Below are 23161 nucleotides of genomic sequence, written 5' to 3'. Positions count from 1 at the left end.
TAGCTATCTGAGTCAATAGCGAATAAGACTCCAAATCTAAGAGTCATTTGCTTTGAGCACAACATTGGGTGGTGTTTATTCCCTTTTCAGATCCATGCCTCCCTCATGGCAGGCGAGAATTCTACCACTAAACCACAAGATTCTACCACTAAATCATTGTATGTTAAATTCTATACCTGCACCACCAAAATGCAAAGAGCCAGGCACTCTTTAACAAAATATATCGCTGTTTCAGGTGTACATCAGTGGGTGAAACCATGCAGGAATATCAGGATCTACTGAATGTGGAAACTTTGCTTTGGTTTAATAGTGTAGATTGAAGAGCAAGCGTTGCCTTGCCTTGATGCTACAACACTGTAACAAAGCCTGGCCAGCTTAGTCAATAGAAATAAAACTCCCAAGCTAAGAGTCATATGCTTTTAGTACAACATTTGTTTGGTGTTTATTCCCTTTTCAGAGCCAGACCTCTCTCTTGGCAGGTGGGAATTCTACCACTAAACCACAAGATTCTACCATTAATTTATTGTATGTGGAATTCTATACCTGCACCACCAAAATGCAAAGAGCCAGACACTCTTTAACAAAATATACCATAATTTCAGTAAAACTTGAGTACTGCATTGGCCGGGAATCGACCCCGGGCCTCCCGCGTGGCAGGCGAGAATTCTACCACTGAACAACCAATGCTTCACATTTTACTTCACGGTTACTTACCCATTTTCCTCAATGTGTGAAACCAAGCATGCATCTCAGTGTACTGAATGTGGTAGCCTAGATCTACTTTAATAGCTTGTATTGCACTCTTTGGCTTGAGTGGCCTTTTTGTCAAATCACAGTAACCAAGCCTGGCTAGCTCAGTCGGTAGAGCATGAGACTCTTAATCTCAGGGTCATGGGTTCGAGCCCCACATTGGGCGATGTTTTTTCCCAGAATTCTAAAGGCGAGATCTCTGTCACTATACAACCAAACGTGTTTTATTTGAAACTTAAAAGAGGTGTACATCAGTGTGTGAAACCAAGCAGGAATCTCAGGATCTACTAAATGTGGAAACCTTGCTTTGGTTTTATAGATTGAAGGGCAATCCTTGCCTTGCCATGATGCCATAACACTGTAAAAAAGCCTAGCTATCTGAGTCAATAGCGAATAAGACTCCAAATCTAAGAGTCATTTGCTTTGAGCACAACATTGGGTGGTGTTTATTCCCTTTTCAGATCCATGCCTCCCTCATGGCAGGCGAGAATTCTACCACTAAACCACAAGATTCTACCACTAAATCATTGTATGTTAAATTCTATACCTGCACCACCAAAATGCAAAGAGCCAGGCACTCTTTAACAAAATATATCGCTGTTTCAGGTGTACATCAGTGGGTGAAACCATGCAGGAATATCAGGATCTACTGAATGTGGAAACTTTGCTTTGGTTTAATAGTGTAGATTGAAGAGCAAGCGTTGCCTTGCCTTGATGCTACAACACTGTAACAAAGCCTGGCCAGCTTAGTCAATAGAAATAAAACTCCCAAGCTAAGAGTCATATGCTTTTAGTACAACATTTGTTTGGTGTTTATTCCCTTTTCAGATCCAGACCTCTCTCTTGGCAGGTGGGAATTCTACCACTAAACCACAAGATTCTAACATTAATTTATTGTATGTGGAATTCTATACCTGCACCACCAAAAAGCAAAGAGCCAGACACTCTTTAACAAAATATACCATAATTTCAGTAAAACTTCAGTACTGCATTGGCCGGGAATCGAACCCGGGCCTCCCGCGTGGCAGGCGAGAATTCTACCACTGAACAACCAATGCTTCACATTTTTCTCCACGGTTACTTACCCATTTTCCTCAATTTGTGAAACCAAGCATGCATCTCAGTGTACTGAATGTGGTAGCCTAGATCTACTTTAATAGCTTGTAGGGCACTCCTTGGCTTGAGTGGCCTTTTTGTCACACAATAGTAACCAAGCCTGGCTAGCTCAGTCGGTAGAGCATTAGACTCTTAATCTCAGGGTCGTGGGTTCGAGCCCCACGTTGGGCGGTGTTTTTTCCCAGAATTCTACAGGCGAGATCTCTGTCACTACACAACCAAACGTGTTTTATTTGAAACTTAAAAGAGGTGTACATCAGTGTGTGAAACCAAGCAGGAATCTCAGGATCTACTAAATGTGGAAACCTTGCTTTGGTTTTATAAATTGAAGGGCAATCCTTGCCTTGCCATGATGCCATAACACTGTAAAAAAGCCTAGCTATCTGAGTCAATAGCGAATAAGACTCCAAATCTAAGAGTCATTTGCTTTGAGCACAACATTGGGTGGTGTTTATTCCCTTTTCAGATCCATGCCTCCCTCATGGCAGGCGAGAATTCTACCACTAAACCACAAGATTCTACCACTAAATCATTGTATGTTAAATTCTATACCTGCACCACCAAAATGCAAAGAGCCAGGCACTCTTTAACAAAATATATCGCTGTTTCAGGTGTACATCAGTGGGTGAAACCATGCAGGAATATCAGGATCTACTGAATGTGGAAACTTTGCTTTGGTTTAATAGTGTAGATTGAAGAGCAAGCGTTGCCTTGCCTTGATGCTACAACACTGTAACAAAGCCTGGCCAGCTTAGTCAATAGAAATAAAACTCCCAAGCTAAGAGTCATATGCTTTTAGTACAACATTTGTTTGGTGTTTATTCCCTTTTCAGAGCCAGACCTCTCTCTTGGCAGGTGGGAATTCTACCACTAAACCACAAGATTCTACCATTAATTTATTGTATGTGGAATTCTATACCTGCACCACCAAAATGCAAAGAGCCAGACACTCTTTAACAAAATATACCATAATTTCAGTAAAACTTGAGTACTGCATTGGCCGGGAATCGACCCCGGGCCTCCCGCGTGGCAGGCGAGAATTCTACCACTGAACAACCAATGCTTCACATTTTACTTCACGGTTACTTACCCATTTTCCTCAATGTGTGAAACCAAGCATGCATCTCAGTGTACTGAATGTGGTAGCCTAGATCTACTTTAATAGCTTGTATTGCACTCTTTGGCTTGAGTGGCCTTTTTGTCAAATCACAGTAACCAAGCCTGGCTAGCTCAGTCGGTAGAGCATGAGACTCTTAATCTCAGGGTCATGGGTTCGAGCCCCACATTGGGCGATGTTTTTTCCCAGAATTCTACAGGCGAGATCTCTGTCACTATACAACCAAACGTGTTTTATTTGAAACTTAAAAGAGGTGTACATCAGTGTGTGAAACCAAGCAGGAATCTCAGGATCTACTAAATGTGGAAACCTTGCTTTGGTTTTATAGATTGAAGGGCAATCCTTGCCTTGCCATGATGCCATAACACTGTAAAAAAGCCTAGCTATCTGAGTCAATAGCGAATAAGACTCCAAATCTAAGAGTCATTTGCTTTGAGCACAACATTGGGTGGTGTTTATTCCCTTTTCAGATCCATGCCTCCCTCATGGCAGGCGAGAATTCTACCACTAAACCACAAGATTCTACCACTAAATCATTGTATGTTAAATTCTATACCTGCACCACCAAAATGCAAAGAGCCAGGCACTCTTTAACAAAATATATCGCTGTTTCAGGTGTACATCAGTGGGTGAAACCATGCAGGAATATCAGGATCTACTGAATGTGGAAACTTTGCTTTGGTTTAATAGTGTAGATTGAAGAGCAAGCGTTGCCTTGCCTTGATGCTACAACACTGTAACAAAGCCTGGCCAGCTTAGTCAATAGAAATAAAACTCCCAAGCTAAGAGTCATATGCTTTTAGTACAACATTTGTTTGGTGTTTATTCCCTTTTCAGATCCAGACCTCTCTCTTGGCAGGTGGGAATTCTACCACTAAACCACAAGATTCTAACATTAATTTATTGTATGTGGAATTCTATACCTGCACCACCAAAAAGCAAAGAGCCAGACACTCTTTAACAAAATATACCATAATTTCAGTAAAACTTCAGTACTGCATTGGCCGGGAATCGAACCCGGGCCTCCCGCGTGGCAGGCGAGAATTCTACCACTGAACAACCAATGTTTCACATTTTACTTCACGGTTACTTACCCATTTTCCTCAATTTGTGAAACCAAGCATGCATCTCAGTGTACTGAATGTGGTAGCCTAGATCTACTTTAATAGCTTGTAGGGCACTCCTTGGCTTGAGTGGCCTTTTTGTCACACAACAGTAACCAAGCCTGGCTAGCTCAGTCGGTAGAGCATGAGACTCTTAATCTCAGGGTCGTGGGTTCGAGCCCCACGTTGGGCGGTGTTTTTTCCCAGAATTCTACAGGCGAGATCTCTGTCACTACACAACCAAACGGGTTTTATTTGAAACTTAAAAGAGGTGTACATCAGTGTGTGAAACCAAGCAGGAATCTCAGGATCTACTAAATGTGGAAACCTTGCTTTGGTTTGATAAATTGAAGGGCAATCCTTGCCTTGCCATGATGCCATAACACTGTAAAAAAGCCTAGCTATCTGAGTCAATAGCGAATAAGACTCCAAATCTAAGAGTCATTTGCTTTGAGCACAACATTGGGTGGTGTTAATTCCCTTTTCAGATCCATGCCTCCCTCATGGCAGGCGAGAATTCTACCACTAAACCACAAGATTCTACCACTAAATCATTGTATGTTAAATTCTATACCTGCACCACCAAAATGCAAAGAGCCAGGCACTCTTTAACAAAATATATCGCTGTTTCAGGTGTACATCAGTGGGTGAAACCATGCAGGAATATCAGGATCTACTGAATGTGGAAACTTTGCTTTGGTTTAATAGTGTAGATTGAAGAGCAAGCGTTGCCTTGCCTTGATGCTACAACACTGTAACAAAGCCTGGCCAGCTTAGTCAATAGAAATAAAACTCCCAAGCTAAGAGTCATATGCTTTTAGTACAACATTTGTTTGGTGTTTATTCCCTTTTCAGATCCAGACCTCTCTCTTGGCAGGTGGGAATTCTACCACTAAACCACAAGATTCTACCATTAATTTATTGTATGTGGAATTCTATACCTGCACCACCAAAATGCAAAGAGCCAGACACTCTTTAACAAAATATACCATAATTTCAGTAAAACTTGAGTACTGCATTGGCCGGGAATCGAACCCGGGCCTCCCGTGTGGCAGGCGAGAATTCTACCACTGAACAACCAATGCTTCACATTTTACTGCACGGTTACTTACCCATTTTCCTCAATGTGTGAAACCAAGCATGCATCTCAGTGTACTGAATGTGGTGGCCTAGATCTACTTTAATAGCTTGTATTGCACTCCTTGGCTTAAGTGGCCTTTTTGTCAAATCACAGTAACCAAGCCTGGCTAGCTCAGTCGGTAGAGCATGAGACTCTTAATCTCAGGGTCGTGGGTTCGAGCCCCACGTTGGGCGGTTTTTTTTCCCAGAATTCTACAGGCTAGATCTCTGTCACTACACAACCAAACGTGTTTTATTTGAAACTTAAAAGAGGTGTACATCAGTGTGTAAAGCCTGGCTAGCTCAGTCGGTTGAGCATGAGACTCTTAATCTCAGGGTCGTGGGTTCGAGCCCCACGTTGGGCGGTGTTTTTTCCCAGAATTCTACAGGCGAGATCTCTGTCACTACACAACCAAACTTGTTTTATTTGAAACTTAAAAGAGGTGTACATCAGTGTGTGAAACCAAGCAGGAATCTCAGGATCTACTAAATGTGGAAACCTTGCTTTGGTTTTATAAATTGAAGGGCAATCCTTGCCTTGCCATGATGCCATAACACTGTAAAAAAGCCTAGCTATCTGAGTCAATAGCGAATAAGACTCCAAATCTAAGAGTCATTTGCTTTGAGCACAACATTGGGTGGTGTTTATTCCCTTTTCAGATCCATGCCTCCCTCATGGCAGGCGAGAATTCTACCACTAAACCACAAGATTCTACCACTAAATCATTGTATGTTAAATTCTATACCTGCACCACCAAAATGCAAAGAGCCAGGCACTCTTTAACAAAATATATCGCTGTTTCAGGTGTACATCAGTGGGTGAAACCATGCAGGAATATCAGGATCTACTGAATGTGGAAACTTTGCTTTGGTTTAATAGTGTAGATTGAAGAGCAAGCGTTGCCTTGCCTTGATGCTACAATACTGTAACAAAGCCTGGCCAGCTTAGTCAATAGAAATAAAACTCCCAAGCTAAGAGTCATATGCTTTTAGTACAACATTTGTTTGGTGTTTATTCCCTTTTCAGATCCAGACCTCTCTCTTGGCAGGTGGGAATTCTACCACTAAACCACAAGATTCTAACATTAATTTATTGTATGTGGAATTCTATACCTGCACCACCAAAAAGCAAAGAGCCAGACACTCTTTAACAAAATATACCATAATTTCAGTAAAACTTGAGTACTGCATTGGCCGGGAATCGAACCCGGGCCTCCCGCGTGGCAGGCGAGAATTCTACCACTGAACAACCAATGCTTCACATTTTACTTCACGGTTACTTACCCATTTTCCTCAATTTGTGAAACCAAGCATGCATCTCAGTGTACTGAATGTGGTAGCCTAGATCTACTTTAATAGCTTGTAGGGCACTCCTTGGCTTGAGTGGCCTTTTTGTCACACAACAGTAACCAAGCCTGGCTAGCTCAGTCGGTAGAGCATGAGACTCTTAATCTCAGGGTCGTGGGTTCGTGCCCCACGTTGGGCGGTGTTTTTTCCCAGAATTCTACAGGCGAGATCTCTGTCACTACACAACCAAACGTGTTTTATTTGAAACTTAAAAGAGGTGTACATCAGTGTGTGAAACCAAGCAGGAATCTCAGGATCTACTAAATGTGGAAACCTTGCTTTGGTTTTATAAATTGAAGTGCAATCCTTGCCTTGCCATGATGCCATAACACTGTAAAAAAGCCTAGCTATCTGAGTCAATAGCGAATAAGACTCCAAATCTAAGAGTCATTTGCTTTGAGCACAACATTGGGTGGTGTTTATTCCCTTTTCAGATCCATGCCTCCCTCATGGCAGGCGAGAATTCTACCACTAAACCACAAGATTCTACCACTAAATCATTGTATGTTGAATTCTATACCTGCACCACCAAAATGCAAAGAGCCAGGCACTCTTTAACAAAATATATTGCTGTTTCAGGTGTACATCAGTGGGTGAAACCATGCAGGAATATCAGGATCTACTGAATGTGGAAACTTTGCTTTGGTTTAATAGTGTAGATTGAAGAGCAAGCGTTGCCTTGCCTTGATGCTACAACACTGTAACAAAGCCTGGCCAGCTTAGTCAATAGAAATAAAACTCCCAAGCTAAGAGTCATATGCTTTTAGTACAACATTTGTTTGGTGTTTATTCCCTTTTCAGATCCAGACCTCTCTCTTGGCAGGTGGGAATTCTACCACTTAACCACAAGATTCTAACATTAATTTATTGTATGTGGAATTCTTTACCTGCACCACCAAAATGCAAAGAGCCAGACACTCTTTAACAAAATATACCATAATTTCAGTAAAACTTGAGTACTGCATTGGCCGGGAATCGAACCCGGGCCTCCCGCGTGGCAGGCTAGAATTCTACCACTGAACAACCAATACTTCACATTATACTTCACGGTTACTTACCCATTTTCCTCAATTTGTGAAACCAAGCATGCATCTCAGTGTACTGAATGTGGTAGCCTAGATCTACTTTAATAGCTTGTAGGGCACTCCTTGGCTTGAGTGGCCTTTTTGTCACACAACAGTAACCAAGCCTGGCTAGCTCAGTCGGTAGAGCATGAGACTCTTAATCTCAGGGTCGTGGGTTCGTGCCCCACGTTGGGCGGTGTTTTTTCCCAGAATTCTACAGGCGAGATCTCTGTCACTACACAACCAAACGTGTTTTATTTGAAACTTAAAAGAGGTGTACATCAGTGTGTGAAACCAAGCAGGAATCTCAGGATCTACTAAATGTGGAAACCTTGCTTTGGTTTTATAAATTGAAGTGCAATCCTTGCCTTGCCATGATGCCATAACACTGTAAAAAAGCCTAGCTATCTGAGTCAATAGCGAATAAGACTCCAAATCTAAGAGTCATTTGCTTTGAGCACAACATTGGGTGGTGTTTATTCCCTTTTCAGATCCATGCCTCCCTCATGGCAGGTGAGAATTCTACCACTAAACCACAAGATTCTACCACTAAATCATTGTATGTTGAATTCTATACCTGCACCACCAAAATGCAAAGAGCCAGGCACTCTTTAACAAAATATATAGCTTTTTTAGGTGTACATCAGTGGGTGAAACCATGCAGGAATATCAGGATCTACTGAATGTGGAAACTTTGCTTTGGTTTAATAGTGTAGATTGAAGAGCAAGCATTGCCTTGCCTTGATGCTACAACACTGTAACAAAGCCTGGCCAGCTTAGTCAATAGAAATAAAACTCCCAAGCTAAGAGTCATATGCTTTTAGTACAACATTTGTTTGGTGTTTATTCCCTTTTCAGATCCAGACCTCTCTCTTGGCAGGTGGGAATTCTACCACTAAACCACAAGATTCTAACATTAATTTATTGTATGTGGAATTCTATACCTGCACCACCAAAAAGCAAAGAGCCAGACACTCTTTAACAAAATATACCATAATTTCAGTAAAACTTGAGTACTGCATTGGCCGGGAATCGAACCCGGGCCTCCCGCGTGGCAGGCGAGAATTCTACCACTGAACAACCAATGCTTCACATTTTACTTCACGGTTACTTACCCATTTTCCTCAATTTGTGAAACCAAGCATGCATCTCAGTGTACTGAATGTGGTAGCCTAGATCTACTTTAATAGCTTGTAGGGCACTCCTTGGCTTGAGTGGCCTTTTTGTCACACAACAGTAACCAAGCCTGGCTAGCTCAGTCGGTAGAGCATGAGACTCTTAATCTCAGGGTCGTGGGTTCGAGCCCCACGTTGGGCGGTGTTTTTTCCCAGAATTCTACAGGCGAGATCTCTGTCACTACACAACCAAACGTGTTTTATTTGAAACTTAAAAGAGGTGTACATCAGTGTGTGAAACCAAGCAGGAATCTCAGGATCTACTAAATGTGGAAACCTAGCTTTGGTTTTATAGATTGAAGGGCAATCCTTGCCTTGCCATGATGCCATAACACTGTGAAAAAGCCTAGTTATCTGAGTCAATAGCGAATAAGACTCCAAATCTAAGAGTCATTTGCTTTGAGCACAACATTGGGTGGTGTTTATTCCCTTTTCAGATCCATGCCTCCCTCATGGCAGGTGAGAATTCTACCACTAAACCACAAGATTCTACCACTAAATCATTGTATGTTGAATTCTATACCTGCACCACCAAAATGCAAAGAGCCAGGCACTCTTTAACAAAATATATAGCTTTTTTAGGTGTACATCAGTGGGTGAAACCATGCAGGAATATCAGGATCTACTGAATGTGGAAACTTTGCTTTGGTTTAATAGTGTAGATTGAAGAGCAAGCATTGCCTTGCCTTGATGCTACAACACTGTAACAAAGCCTGGCCAGCTTAGTCAATAGAAATAAAACTCCCAAGCTAAGAGTCATATGCTTTTAGTACAACATTTGTTTGGTGTTTATTCCCTTTTCAGATCCAGACCTCTCTCTTGGCAGGTGGGAATTCTACCACTTAACCACAAGACTCTAACATTAATTTATTGTATGTGGAATTCTATACCTGCACCACCAAAATGCAAAGAGCCAGACACTCTTTAACAAAATATACCATAATTTCAGTAAAACTTGAGTACTGCATTGGCCGGGAATCAAACCCGGGCCTCCCGCGTGGCAGGCGAGAATTCTACCACTGAACAACCAATGCTTCACATTTTACTTCACGGTTACTTACCCATTTTCCTCAATGTGTGAAACCAAGCATGCATCTCAGTGTACTGAATGTGGTAGCCTAGATCTACTTTAATAGCTTGTATTGCACTCCTTGGCTTGAGTGGCCTTTTTGTCAAATCACAGTAACCAAGCCTGGCTAGCTCAGTCGGTAGAGCATGAGACTCTTAATCTCAGGGTCATGGGTTCGAGCCCCACATTGGGCGATGTTTTTTCCCAGAATTCTACAGGCGAGATCTCTGTCACTACACAACCAAACGTGTTTTATTTGAAACTTAAAAGAGGTGTACATCAGTGTGTGAAACCAAGCAGGAATCTCAGGATCTACTAAATGTGGAAACCTTGCTTTGGTTTTATAGATTGAAGGGCAATCCTTGCCTTGCCATGATGCCATAACACTGTAAAAAAGCCTAGCTATCTGAGTCAATAGCGAATAAGACTCCAAATCTAAGAGTCATTTGCTTTGAGCACAACATTGGGTGGTGTTTATTCCCTTTTCAGATCCATGCCTCCCTCATGGCAGGCGAGAATTCTACCACTAAACCACAAGATTCTACCACTAAATCATTGTATGTTAAATTCTATACCTGCACCACCAAAATGCAAAGAGCCAGGCACTCTTTAACAAAATATATCGCTGTTTCAGGTGTACATCAGTGGGTGAAACCATGCAGGAATATCAGGATCTACTGAATGTGGAAACTTTGCTTTGGTTTAATAGTGTAGATTGAAGAGCAAGCGTTGCCTTGCCTTGATGCTACAACACTGTAACAAAGCCTGGCCAGCTTAGTCAATAGAAATAAAACTCCCAAGCTAAGAGTCATATGCTTTTAGTACAACATTTGTTTGGTGTTTATTCCCTTTTCAGATCCAGACCTCTCTCTTGGCAGGTGGGAATTCTACCACTAAACCACAAGATTCTACCATTAATTTATTGTATGTGGAATTCTATACCTGCACCACCAAAATGCAAAGAGCCAGACACTCTTTAACAAAATATACCATAATTTCAGTAAAACTTGAGTACTGCATTGGCCGGGAATCGAACCCGGGCCTCCCGCGTGGCAGGCGAGAATTCTACCACTGAACAACCAATGCTTCACATTTTACTGCACGGTTACTTACCCATTTTCCTCAATGTGTGAAACCAAGCATGCATCTTAGTGTACTGAATGTGGTAGCCTAGATCTACTTTAATAGCTTGTATTGCACTCCTTGGCTTGAGTGGCCTTTTTGTCAAATCACAGTAACCAAGCCTGGCTAGCTCAGTCGGTAGAGCATGAAACTCTTAATCTCAGGGTCATGGGTTCGAGCCCCACATTGGGCGATGTTTTTTCCCAGAATTCTACAGGCGAGATCTCTGTCACTACACAACCAAACGTGTTTTATTTGAAACTTAAAAGAGGTGTACATCAGTGTGTGAAACCAAGCAGGAATCTCAGGATCTACTAAATGTGGAAACCTTGCTTTGGTTTTATAGATTGAAGGGCAATCCTTGCCTTGCCATGATGCCATAACACTGTAAAAAAGCCTAGCTATCTGAGTCAATAGCGAATAAGACTCCAAATCTAAGAGTCATTTGCTTTGAGCACAACATTGGGTGGTGTTTATTCCCTTTTCAGATCCATGCCTCCCTCATGGCAGGCGAGAATTCTACCACTTAACCACAAGATTCTACCACTAAATCATTGTATGTTAAATTCTATACCTGCACCACCAAAATGCAAAAAGCCAGGCACTCTTTAACAAAATATATCGCTGTTTCAGGTGTACATCAGTGGGTGAAACCATGCAGGAATATCAGGATCTACTGAATGTGGAAACTTTGCTTTGGTTTAATAGTGTAGATTGAAGAGCAAGCGTTGCCTTGCCTTGATGCTACAACACTGTAACAAAGCCTGGCCAGCTTAGTCAATAGAAATAAAACTCCCAAGCTAAGAGTCATATGCTTTTAGTACAACATTTGTTTGGTGTTTATTCCCTTTTCATATCCAGACCTCTCTGATGTGATTTTTGTCAAATCACAGTAACCAATCCTGGCTAGCTCAGTCGGTAGAGCATGAGACTCTTAATTTCAGGGTCGTGGGTTCGAGCCCCACGTTGGGCGGTGTTTTTTCCCAGAATTCTACAGGCGAGATCTCTGTCACTACACAACCAAACGTGTTTTATTTGAAACTTAAAAGAGGTGTACATCAGTGTGTGAAACCAAGCAGGAATCTCAGGATCTACTAAATGTGGAAACCTAGCTTTGGTTTTATAGATTGAAGGGCAATCCTTGCCTTGCCATGATGCCATAACACTGTGAAAAAGCCTAGTTATCTGAGTCAATAGCGAATAAGACTCCAAATCTAAGAGTCATTTGCTTTGAGCACAACATTGGGTGGTGTTTATTCCCTTTTCAGATCCATGCCTCCCTCATGGCAGGTGAGAATTCTACCACTAAACCACAAGATTCTACCACTAAATCATTGTATGTTGAATTCTATACCTGCACCACCAAAATGCAAAGAGCCAGGCACTCTTTAACAAAATATATAGCTTTTTTAGGTGTACATCAGTGGGTGAAACCATGCAGGAATATCAGGATCTACTGAATGTGGAAACTTTGCTTTGGTTTAATAGTGTAGATTGAAGAGCAAGCATTGCCTTGCCTTGATGCTACAACACTGTAACAAAGCCTGGCCAGCTTAGTCAATAGAAATAAAACTCCCAAGCTAAGAGTCATATGCTTTTAGTACAACATTTGTTTGGTGTTTATTCCCTTTTCAGATCCAGACCTCTCTCTTGGCAGGTGGGAATTCTACCACTTAACCACAAGACTCTAACATTAATTTATTGTATGTGGAATTCTATACCTGCACCACCAAAATGCAAAGAGCCAGACACTCTTTAACAAAATATACCATAATTTCAGTAAAACTTGAGTACTGCATTGGCCGGGAATCAAACCCGGGCCTCCCGCGTGGCAGGCGAGAATTCTACCACTGAACAACCAATGCTTCACATTTTACTTCACGGTTACTTACCCATTTTCCTCAATGTGTGAAACCAAGCATGCATCTCAGTGTACTGAATGTGGTAGCCTAGATCTACTTTAATAGCTTGTATTGCACTCCTTGGCTTGAGTGGCCTTTTTGTCAAATCACAGTAACCAAGCCTGGCTAGCTCAGTCGGTAGAGCATGAGACTCTTAATCTCAGGGTCATGGGTTCGAGCCCCACATTGGGCGATGTTTTTTCCCAGAATTCTACAGGCGAGATCTCTGTCACTACACAACCAAACGTGTTTTATTTGAAACTTAAAAGAGGTGTACATCAGTGTGTGAAACCAAGCAGGAATCTCAGGATCTACTAAATGTGGAAACCTTGCTTTGGTTTTATAGATTGAAGGGCAATCCTTGCCTTGCCATGATGCCATAACACTGTAAAAAAGCCTAGCTATCTGAGTCAATAGCGAATAAGACTCCAAATCTAAGAGTCATTTGCTTTGAGCACAACATTGGGTGGTGTTTATTCCCTTTTCAGATCCATGCCTCCCTCATGGCAGGCGAGAATTCTACCACTAAACCACAAGATTCTACCACTAAATCATTGTATGTTAAATTCTATACCTGCACCACCAAAATGCAAAGAGCCAGGCACTCTTTAACAAAATATATCGCTGTTTCAGGTGTACATCAGTGGGTGAAACCATGCAGGAATATCAGGATCTACTGAATGTGGAAACTTTGCTTTGGTTTAATAGTGTAGATTGAAGAGCAAGCGTTGCCTTGCCTTGATGCTACAACACTGTAACAAAGCCTGGCCAGCTTAGTCAATAGAAATAAAACTCCCAAGCTAAGAGTCATATGCTTTTAGTACAACATTTGTTTGGTGTTTATTCCCTTTTCAGATCCAGACCTCTCTCTTGGCAGGTGGGAATTCTACCACTAAACCACAAGATTCTACCATTAATTTATTGTATGTGGAATTCTATACCTGCACCACCAAAATGCAAAGAGCCAGACACTCTTTAACAAAATATACCATAATTTCAGTAAAACTTGAGTACTGCATTGGCCGGGAATCGAACCCGGGCCTCCCGCGTGGCAGGCGAGAATTCTACCACTGAACAACCAATGCTTCACATTTTACTGCACGGTTACTTACCCATTTTCCTCAATGTGTGAAACCAAGCATGCATCTTAGTGTACTGAATGTGGTAGCCTAGATCTACTTTAATAGCTTGTATTGCACTCCTTGGCTTGAGTGGCCTTTTTGTCAAATCACAGTAACCAAGCCTGGCTAGCTCAGTCGGTAGAGCATGAAACTCTTAATCTCAGGGTCATGGGTTCGAGCCCCACATTGGGCGATGTTTTTTCCCAGAATTCTACAGGCGAGATCTCTGTCACTACACAACCAAACGTGTTTTATTTGAAACTTAAAAGAGGTGTACATCAGTGTGTGAAACCAAGCAGGAATCTCAGGATCTACTAAATGTGGAAACCTTGCTTTGGTTTTATAGATTGAAGGGCAATCCTTGCCTTGCCATGATGCCATAACACTGTAAAAAAGCCTAGCTATCTGAGTCAATAGCGAATAAGACTCCAAATCTAAGAGTCATTTGCTTTGAGCACAACATTGGGTGGTGTTTATTCCCTTTTCAGATCCATGCCTCCCTCATGGCAGGCGAGAATTCTACCACTTAACCACAAGATTCTACCACTAAATCATTGTATGTTAAATTCTATACCTGCACCACCAAAATGCAAAAAGCCAGGCACTCTTTAACAAAATATATCGCTGTTTCAGGTGTACATCAGTGGGTGAAACCATGCAGGAATATCAGGATCTACTGAATGTGGAAACTTTGCTTTGGTTTAATAGTGTAGATTGAAGAGCAAGCGTTGCCTTGCCTTGATGCTACAACACTGTAACAAAGCCTGGCCAGCTTAGTCAATAGAAATAAAACTCCCAAGCTAAGAGTCATATGCTTTTAGTACAACATTTGTTTGGTGTTTATTCCCTTTTCATATCCAGACCTCTCTGATGTGATTTTTGTCAAATCACAGTAACCAATCCTGGCTAGCTCAGTCGGTAGAGCATGAGACTCTTAATTTCAGGGTCGTGGGTTCGAGCCCCACGTTGGGCGGTGTTTTTTCCCAGAATTCTACAGGCGAGATCTCTGTCACTACACAACCAAACGTGTTTTATTTGAAACTTAAAAGAGGTGTACATCAGTGTGTGAAACCAAGCAGGAACCTCAGGATCTACTAAATGTGGAAACCTTGCTTTGGTTTTATAGATTGAAGGGCAATCCTTGCCTTGCCATGATGCCATAACACTGTAAAAAAGCCTAGCTATCTGAGTCAATAGCGAATAAGACTCCAAATCTAAGAGTCATTTGCTTTGAGCACAACATTGGGTGGTGTTTATTCCCTTTTCAGATCCATGCCTCCCTCATGGCAGGCGAGAATTCTACCACTAAACCACAAGATTCTACCAGTAAATCATTGTATGTTGAATTCTATACCTGCACCACCAAAATGCAAAGAGCCAGGCACTCTTTAACAAAATATATCGCTGTTTCAGGTGTACATCAGTGGGTGAAACCATGCAGGAATATCAGGATCTACTGAATGTGGAAACTTTGCTTTGGTTTAATAGTGTAGATTGAAGAGCAAGCGTTGCCTTGCCTTGATGCTACAACACTGTAACAAAGCCTGGCCAGCTTAGTCAATAGAAATAAAACTCCCAAGCTAAGAGTCATATGCTTTTAGTACAACATTTGTTTGGTGTTTATTCCCTTTTCAGATCCAGACCTCTCTCTTGGCAGGTGGGAATTCTACCACTAAACCACAAGATTCTACCATTAATTTATTGTATGTGGAATTCTATACCTGCACCACCAAAATGCAAAGAGCCAGACACTCTTTAACAAAATATACCATAATTTCAGTAAAACTTGAGTACTGCATTGGCCGGGAATCGAACCCGGGCCTCCCGTGTGGCAGGCGAGAATTCTACCACTGAACAACCAATGCTTCACATTTTACTTCACGGTTACTTACCCATTTTCCTCAATGTGTGAAACCAAGCATGCATCTCAGTGTACTGAATGTGGTAGCCTAGATCTACTTTAATAGCTTGTATTGCACTCCTTGGCTTGAGTGGCCTTTTTGTCAAATCACAGTAACCAAGCCTGGCTAGCTCAGTCGGTAGAGCATGAAACTCTTAATCTCAGGGTCATGGGTTCGAGCCCCACATTGGGCGATGTTTTTTCCCAGAATTCTACAGGCGAGATCTCTGTCACTACACAACCAAACGTGTTTTATTTGAAACTTAAAAGAGGTGTACATCAGTGTGTGAAACCAAGCAGGAATCTCAGGATCTACTAAATGTGGAAACCTTGCTTTGGTTTTATAGATTGAAGGGCAATCCTTGCCTTGCCATGATGCCATAACACTGTAAAAAAGCCTAGCTATCTGAGTCAATAGCGAATAAGACTCCAAATCTAAGAGTCATTTGCTTTGAGCACAACATTGGGTGGTGTTTATTCCCTTTTCAGATCCATGCCTCCCTCATGGCAGGCGAGAATTCTACCACTTAACCACAAGATTCTACCACTAAATCATTGTATGTTAAATTCTATACCTGCACCACCAAAATGCAAAGAGCCAGGCACTCTTTAACAAAATATATCGCTGTTTCAGGTGTACATCAGTGGGTGAAACCATGCAGGAATATCAGGATCTACTGAATGTGGAAACTTTGCTTTGGTTTAATAGTGTAGATTGAAGAGCAAGCGTTGCCTTGCCTTGATGCTACAACACTGTAACAAAGCCTGGCCAGCTTAGTCAATAGAAATAAAACTCCCAAGCTAAGAGTCATATGCTTTTAGTACAACATTTGTTTGGTGTTTATTCCCTTTTCAGATCCAGACCTCTCTGATGTGATTTTTGTCAAATCACAGTAACCAATCCTGGCTAGCTCAGTTGGTAGAGCATGAGACTCTTAATTTCAGGGTCGTGGGTTCGAGCCCCACGTTGGGTGGTGTTTTTTCCCAGAATTCTACAGGCGAGATCTCTGTCACTACACAACCAAACGTGTTTTATTTGAAACTTAAAAGAGGTGTACATCAGTGTGTGAAACCAAGCAGGAACCTCAGGATCTACTAAATGTGGAAACCTTGCTTTGGTTTTATAGATTGAAGGGCAATCCTTGCCTTGCCATGATGCCATAACACTGTAAAAAAGCCTAGCTATCTGAGTCAATAGCGAATAAGACTCCAAATCTAAGAGTCATTTGCTTTGAGCACAACATTGGGTGGTGTTTATTCCCTTTTCAGATCCATGCCTCCCTCATGGCAGGCGAGAATTCTACCACTAAACCACAAGATTCTACCAGTAAATCATTGTATGTTGAATTCTATACCTGCACCACCAAAATGCAAAGAGCCAGGCACTCTTTAACAAAATATATCGCTGTTTCAGGTGTACATCAGTGGGTGAAACCATGCAGGAATATCAGGATCTACTGAATGTGGAAACTTTGCTTTGGTTTAATAGTGTAGATTGAAGAGCAAGCGTTGCCTTGCCTTGATGCTACAACACTGTAACAAAGCCTGGCCAGCTTAGTCAATAGAAATAAAACTCCCAAGCTAAGAGTCATATGCTTTTAGTACAACATTTGTTTGGTGTTTATTCCCTTTTCAGATCCAGACCTCTCTCTTGGCAGGTGGGAATTCTACCACTAAACCACAAGATTCTACCATTAATTTATTGTATGTGGAATTCTATACCTGCACCACCAAAATGCAAAGAGCCAGACACTCTTTAACAAAATATACCATAATTTCAGTAAAACTTGAGTACTGCATTGGCCGGGAATCGAACCCGGGCCTCCCGTGTGGCAGGCGAGAATTCTACCACTGAACAACCAATGCTTCACATTTTACTTCACGGTTACTTACCCATTTTCCTCAATGTGTGAAACCAAGCATGCATCTCAGTGTACTGAATGTGGTAGCCTAGATCTACTTTAATAGCTTGTATTGCACTCCTTGGCTTGAGTGGCCTTTTTGTCAAATCACAGTAACCAAGCCTGGCTAGCTCAGTCGGTAGAGCATGAAACTCTTAATCTCAGGGTCATGGGTTCGAGCCCCACATTGGGCGATGTTTTTTCCCAGAATTCTACAGGCGAGATCTCTGTCACTACACAACCAAACGTGTTTTATTTGAAACTTAAAAGAGGTGTACATCAGTGTGTGAAACCAAGCAGGAATCTCAGGATCTACTAAATGTGGAAACCTTGCTTTGGTTTTATAGATTGAAGGGCAATCCTTGCCTTGCCATGATGCCATAACACTGTAAAAAAGCCTAGCTATCTGAGTCAATAGCGAATAAGACTCCAAATCTAAGAGTCATTTGCTTTGAGCACAACATTGGGTGGTGTTTATTCCCTTTTCAGATCCATGCCTCCCTCATGGCAGGCGAGAATTCTACCACTTAACCACAAGATTCTACCACTAAATCATTGTATGTTAAATTCTATACCTGCACCACCAAAATGCAAAGAGCCAGGCACTCTTTAACAAAATATATCGGTGTTTCAGGTGTACATCAGTGGGTGAAACCATGCAGGAATATCAGGATCTACTGAATGTGGAAACTTTGCTTTGGTTTAATAGTGTAGATTGAAGAGCAAGCGTTGCCTTGCCTTGATGCTACAACACTGTAACAAAGCCTGGCCAGCTTAGTCAATAGAAATAAAACTCCCAAGCTAAGAGTCATATGCTTTTAGTACAACATTTGTTTGGTGTTTATTCCCTTTTCAGATCCAGACCTCTCTGATGTGATTTTTGTCAAATCACAGTAACCAATCCTGGCTAGCTCAGTTGGTAGAGCATGAGACTCTTAATTTCAGGGTCGTGGGTTCGAGCCCCACGTTGGGTGGTGTTTTTTCCCAGAATTCTACAGGCGAGATCTCTGTCACTACACAACCAAACGTGTTTTATTTGAAACTTAAAAGAGGTGTACATCAGTGTGTGAAACCAAGCAGGAACCTCAGGATCTACTAAATGTGGAAACCTTGCTTTGGTTTTATAGATTGAAGGGCAATCCTTGCCTTGCCATGATGCCATAACACTGTAAAAAAGCCTAGCTATCTGAGTCAATAGCGAATAAGACTCCAAATCTAAGAGTCATTTGCTTTGAGCACAACATTGGGTGGTGTTTATTCCCTTTTCAGATCCATGCCTCCCTCATGGCAGGCGAGAATTCTACCACTAAACCACAAGATTCTACCACTAAATCATTGTATGTTGAATTCTATACCTGCACCACCAAAATGCAAAGAGCCAGGCACTCTTTAACAAAATATATCGCTGTTTCAGGTGTACATCAGTGGGTGAAACCATGCAGGAATATCAGGATCTACTGAATGTGGAAACTTTGCTTTGGTTTAATAGTGTAGATTGAAGAGCAAGCGTTGCCTTGCCTTGATGCTACAACACTGTAACAAAGCCTGGCCAGCTTAGTCAATAGAAATAAAACTCCCAAGCTAAGAGTCATATGCTTTTAGTACAACATTTGTTTGGTGTTTATTCCCTTTTCAGATCCAGACCTCTCTGATGTGATTTTTGTCAAATCACAGTAACCAATCCTGGCTAGCTCAGTTGGTAGAGCATGAGACTCTTAATTTCAGGGTCGTGGGTTCGAGCCCCACGTTGGGTGGTGTTTTTTCCCAGAATTCTACAGGCGAGATCTCTGTCACTACACAACCAAACGTGTTTTATTTGAAACTTAAAAGAGGTGTACATCAGTGTGTGAAACCAAGCAGGAACCTCAGGATCTACTAAATGTGGAAACCTTGCTTTGGTTTTATAGATTGAAGGGCAATCCTTGCCTTGCCATGATGCCATAACACTGTAAAAAAGCCTAGCTATCTGAGTCAATAGCGAATAAGACTCCAAATCTAAGAGTCATTTGCTTTGAGCACAACATTGGGTGGTGTTTATTCCCTTTTCAGATCCATGCCTCCCTCATGGCAGGCGAGAATTCTACCACTAAACCACAAGATTCTACCACTAAATCATTGTATGTTGAATTCTATACCTGCACCACCAAAATGCAAAGAGCCAGGCACTCTTTAACAAAATATATCGCTGTTTCAGGTGTACATCAGTGGGTGAAACCATGCAGGAATATCAGGATCTACTGAATGTGGAAACTTTGCTTTGGTTTAATAGTGTAGATTGAAGAGCAAGCGTTGCCTTGCCTTGATGCTACAACACTGTAACAAAGCCTGGCCAGCTTAGTCAATAGAAATAAAACTCCCAAGCTAAGAGTCATATGCTTTTAGTACAACATTTGTTTGGTGTTTATTCCCTTTTCAGATCCAGACCTCTCTCTTGGCAGGTGGGAATTCTACCACTTAACCACAAGATTCTAACATTAATTTATTGTATGTGGAATTCTTTACCTGCACCACCAAAATGCAAAGAGCCAGACACTCTTTAACAAAATATACCATAATTTCAGTAAAACTTCAGTACTGCATTGGCCGGGAATCGAACCCGGGCCTCCCGCGTGGCAGGCTAGAATTCTACCACTGAACAACCAATGCTTCACATTTTACTTCACGGTTACTTACCCATTTTCCTCAATTTGTGAAACCAAGCATGCATCTCAGTGTACTGAATGTGGTAGCCTAGATCTACTTTAATAGCTTGTAGGGCACTCCTTGGCTTGAGTGGCCTTTTTGTCACACAACAGTAACCAAGCCTGGCTAGCTCAGTCGGTAGAGCATGAGACTCTTAATCTCAGGGTCGTGGGTTCGAGCCCCACGCTGGGCGGTGTTTTTTCCCAGAATTCTACAGGCGAGATCTCTGTCACTACACAACCAAACGTGTTTTATTTGAAACTTAAAAGAGGTGTACATCAGTGTGTGAAACCAAGCAGGAATCTCAGGATCTACTAAATGTGGAAACCTAGCTTTGGTTTTATAGATTGAAGGGCAATCCTTGCCTTGCCATGATGCCATAACACTGTAAAAAAGCCTAGTTATCTGAGTCAATAGCGAATAAGACTCCAAATCTAAGAGTCATTTGCTTTGAGCACAACATTGGGTGGTGTTTATTCCCTTTTCAGATCCATGCCTCCCTCATGGCAGGCGAGAATTCTACCACTAAACCACAAGATTCTACCACTAAATCATTGTATGTTGAATTCTATACCTGCACCACCAAAATGCAAAGAGCCAGGCACTCTTTAACAAAATATATCGCTTTTTCAGGTGTACATCAGTGGGTGAAACCATGCAGGAATATCAGGATCTACTGAATGTGGAAACTTTGCTTTGGTTTAATAGTGTAGATTGAAGAGCAAGCATTGCCTTGCCTTGATGCTACAACACTGTAACAAAGCCTGGCCAGCTTAGTCAATAGAAATAAAACTCCCAAGCTAAGAGTCATATGCTTTTAGTACAACATTTGTTTGGTGTTTATTCCCTTTTCAGATCCAGACCTCTCTCTTGGCAGGTGGGAATTCTACCACTTAACCACAAGACTCTAACATTAATTTATTGTATGTGGAATTCTATACCTGCACCAACAAAATGCAAAGAGCCAGACACTCTTTAACAAAATATACCAAAATTTCAGTAAAACTTGAGTACTGCATTGGCCGGGAATCGAACACGGGCCTCCCGCGTGGCAGGCGAGAATTCTACCACTGAACAACCAATGCTTCACATTATACTTCACGGTTACTTACCCATTTTCCTCAATGTGTGAAACCAAGCATGCATCTCAGTGTACTGAATGTGGTAGCCTAGATCTACTTTAATAGCTTGTATTGCACTCCTTGGCTTGAGTGGCCTTTTTGTCAAATCACAGTAACCAAGCCTGGCTAGCTCAGTCGGTAGAGCATGAAACTCTTAATCTCAGGGTCATGGGTTCGAGCCCCACATTGGGCGATGTTTTTTCCCAGAATTCTACAGGCGAGATCTCTGTCACTACACAACCAAACGTGTTTTATTTGAAACTTAAAAGAGGTGTACATCAGTGTGTGAAACCAAGCAGGAATCTCAGGATCTACTAAATGTGGAAACCTTGCTTTGGTTTTATAGATTGAAGGGCAATCCTTGCCTTGCCATGATGCCATAACACTGTAAAAAAGCCTAGCTATCTGAGTCAATAGCGAATAAGACTCCAAATCTAAGAGTCATTTGCTTTGAGCACAACATTGGGTGGTGTTTATTCCCTTTTCAGATCCATGCCTCCCTCATGGCAGGCGAGAATTCTACCACTTAACCACAAGATTCTACCACTAAATCATTGTATGTTAAATTCTATACCTGCACCACCAAAATGCAAAAAGCCAGGCACTCTTTAACAAAATATATCGCTGTTTCAGGTGTACATCAGTGGGTGAAACCATGCAGGAATATCAGGATCTACTGAATGTGGAAACTTTGCTTTGGTTTAATAGTGTAGATTGAAGAGCAAGCGTTGCCTTGCCTTGATGCTACAACACTGTAACAAAGCCTGGCCAGCTTAGTCAATAGAAATAAAACTCCCAAGCTAAGAGTCATATGCTTTTAGTACAACATTTGTTTGGTGTTTATTCCCTTTTCAGATCCAGACCTCTCTCTTGGCAGGTGGGAATTCTACCACTAAACCACAAGATTCTACCATTAATTTATTGTATGTGGAATTCTATACCTGCACCACCAAAATGCAAAGAGCCAGACACTCTTTAACAAAATATACCATAATTTCAGTAAAACTTGAGTACTGCATTGGCTGGGAATCGAACCCGGGCCTCCCGCGTGGCAGGCAAGAATTCTACCACTGAACAACCAATGCTTCACATTTTACTTCACGGTTACTTACCCATTTTCCTCAATGAGTGAAACCAAGCATGCATCTCAGTGTACTGAATGTGGTAGCCTAGATCTACTTTAATAGCTTGTATTGCACTCCTTGGCTTGAGTGGCCTTTTTGTCAAATCACAGTAACCAAGCCTGGCTAGCTCAGTCGGTAGAGCATGAGACTCTTAATCTCAGGGTCGTGGGTTCGAGCCCCACGTTGGGCGGTGTTTTTTCCCAGAATTCTACAGGCGAGATCTCTGTCACTACACAACCAAACATGTTTTATTTGAAACTTAAAAGAGGTGTACATCAGTGTGTGAAACCAAGCAGGAATCTCAGGATCTACTAAATGTGGAAACCTTGCTTTGGTTTTATAAATTGAAGGGCAATCCTTGCCTTGCCATGATGCCATAACACTGTAAAAAAGCCTAGCTATCTGAGTCAATAGCGAATAAGACTCCAA

General features: G+C 41.7%; 10 non-coding genes across 10 annotated transcripts; 5 read left to right on the top strand and 5 right to left on the bottom strand.

The window, feature by feature from the left end:
• Nucleotides 1-1737: 1737 nt before the first annotated feature.
• TRNAG-GCC (transfer RNA glycine (anticodon GCC)) lies at nt 1738-1808 on the bottom strand. Its single transcript has one exon. It is a non-coding gene; the product is annotated as a tRNA-Gly (tRNA).
• Nucleotides 1809-4206: 2398 nt separating this feature from the next.
• TRNAK-CUU (transfer RNA lysine (anticodon CUU)) lies at nt 4207-4279 on the top strand. The gene has a single exon. It is a non-coding gene; the product is annotated as a tRNA-Lys (tRNA).
• A 1048-nt stretch (nt 4280-5327) lies between these two features.
• TRNAK-CUU (transfer RNA lysine (anticodon CUU)) lies at nt 5328-5400 on the top strand. The gene has a single exon. It is a non-coding gene; the product is annotated as a tRNA-Lys (tRNA).
• A 991-nt stretch (nt 5401-6391) lies between these two features.
• Nucleotides 6392-6462, bottom strand: TRNAG-GCC (transfer RNA glycine (anticodon GCC)). The gene has a single exon. It is a non-coding gene; the product is annotated as a tRNA-Gly (tRNA).
• A 2171-nt stretch (nt 6463-8633) lies between these two features.
• TRNAG-GCC (transfer RNA glycine (anticodon GCC)) lies at nt 8634-8704 on the bottom strand. Its single transcript has one exon. It is a non-coding gene; the product is annotated as a tRNA-Gly (tRNA).
• Nucleotides 8705-8860: 156 nt separating this feature from the next.
• On the top strand, nt 8861-8933 carry TRNAK-CUU (transfer RNA lysine (anticodon CUU)). The gene has a single exon. It is a non-coding gene; the product is annotated as a tRNA-Lys (tRNA).
• A 1942-nt stretch (nt 8934-10875) lies between these two features.
• TRNAG-GCC (transfer RNA glycine (anticodon GCC)) lies at nt 10876-10946 on the bottom strand. Its single transcript has one exon. It is a non-coding gene; the product is annotated as a tRNA-Gly (tRNA).
• Nucleotides 10947-13897: 2951 nt separating this feature from the next.
• On the bottom strand, nt 13898-13968 carry TRNAG-GCC (transfer RNA glycine (anticodon GCC)). The gene has a single exon. It is a non-coding gene; the product is annotated as a tRNA-Gly (tRNA).
• Nucleotides 13969-20607: 6639 nt separating this feature from the next.
• TRNAK-CUU (transfer RNA lysine (anticodon CUU)) lies at nt 20608-20680 on the top strand. The gene has a single exon. It is a non-coding gene; the product is annotated as a tRNA-Lys (tRNA).
• A 2169-nt stretch (nt 20681-22849) lies between these two features.
• On the top strand, nt 22850-22922 carry TRNAK-CUU (transfer RNA lysine (anticodon CUU)). The gene has a single exon. It is a non-coding gene; the product is annotated as a tRNA-Lys (tRNA).
• The last annotated feature ends 239 nt before the right edge of the window (nt 22923-23161 follow it).

Source organism: Crinia signifera, chromosome 3 (assembly GCF_055691185.1).
Source record: "Crinia signifera chromosome 3, ASM5569118v1, whole genome shotgun sequence".
In the NCBI taxonomy this organism is placed as follows: Eukaryota; Metazoa; Chordata; class Amphibia; order Anura; family Myobatrachidae; genus Crinia; species Crinia signifera.
Note: the sequence above shows the minus strand (reverse complement) of the source record. Positions and strands in the feature narration are given on the sequence as shown.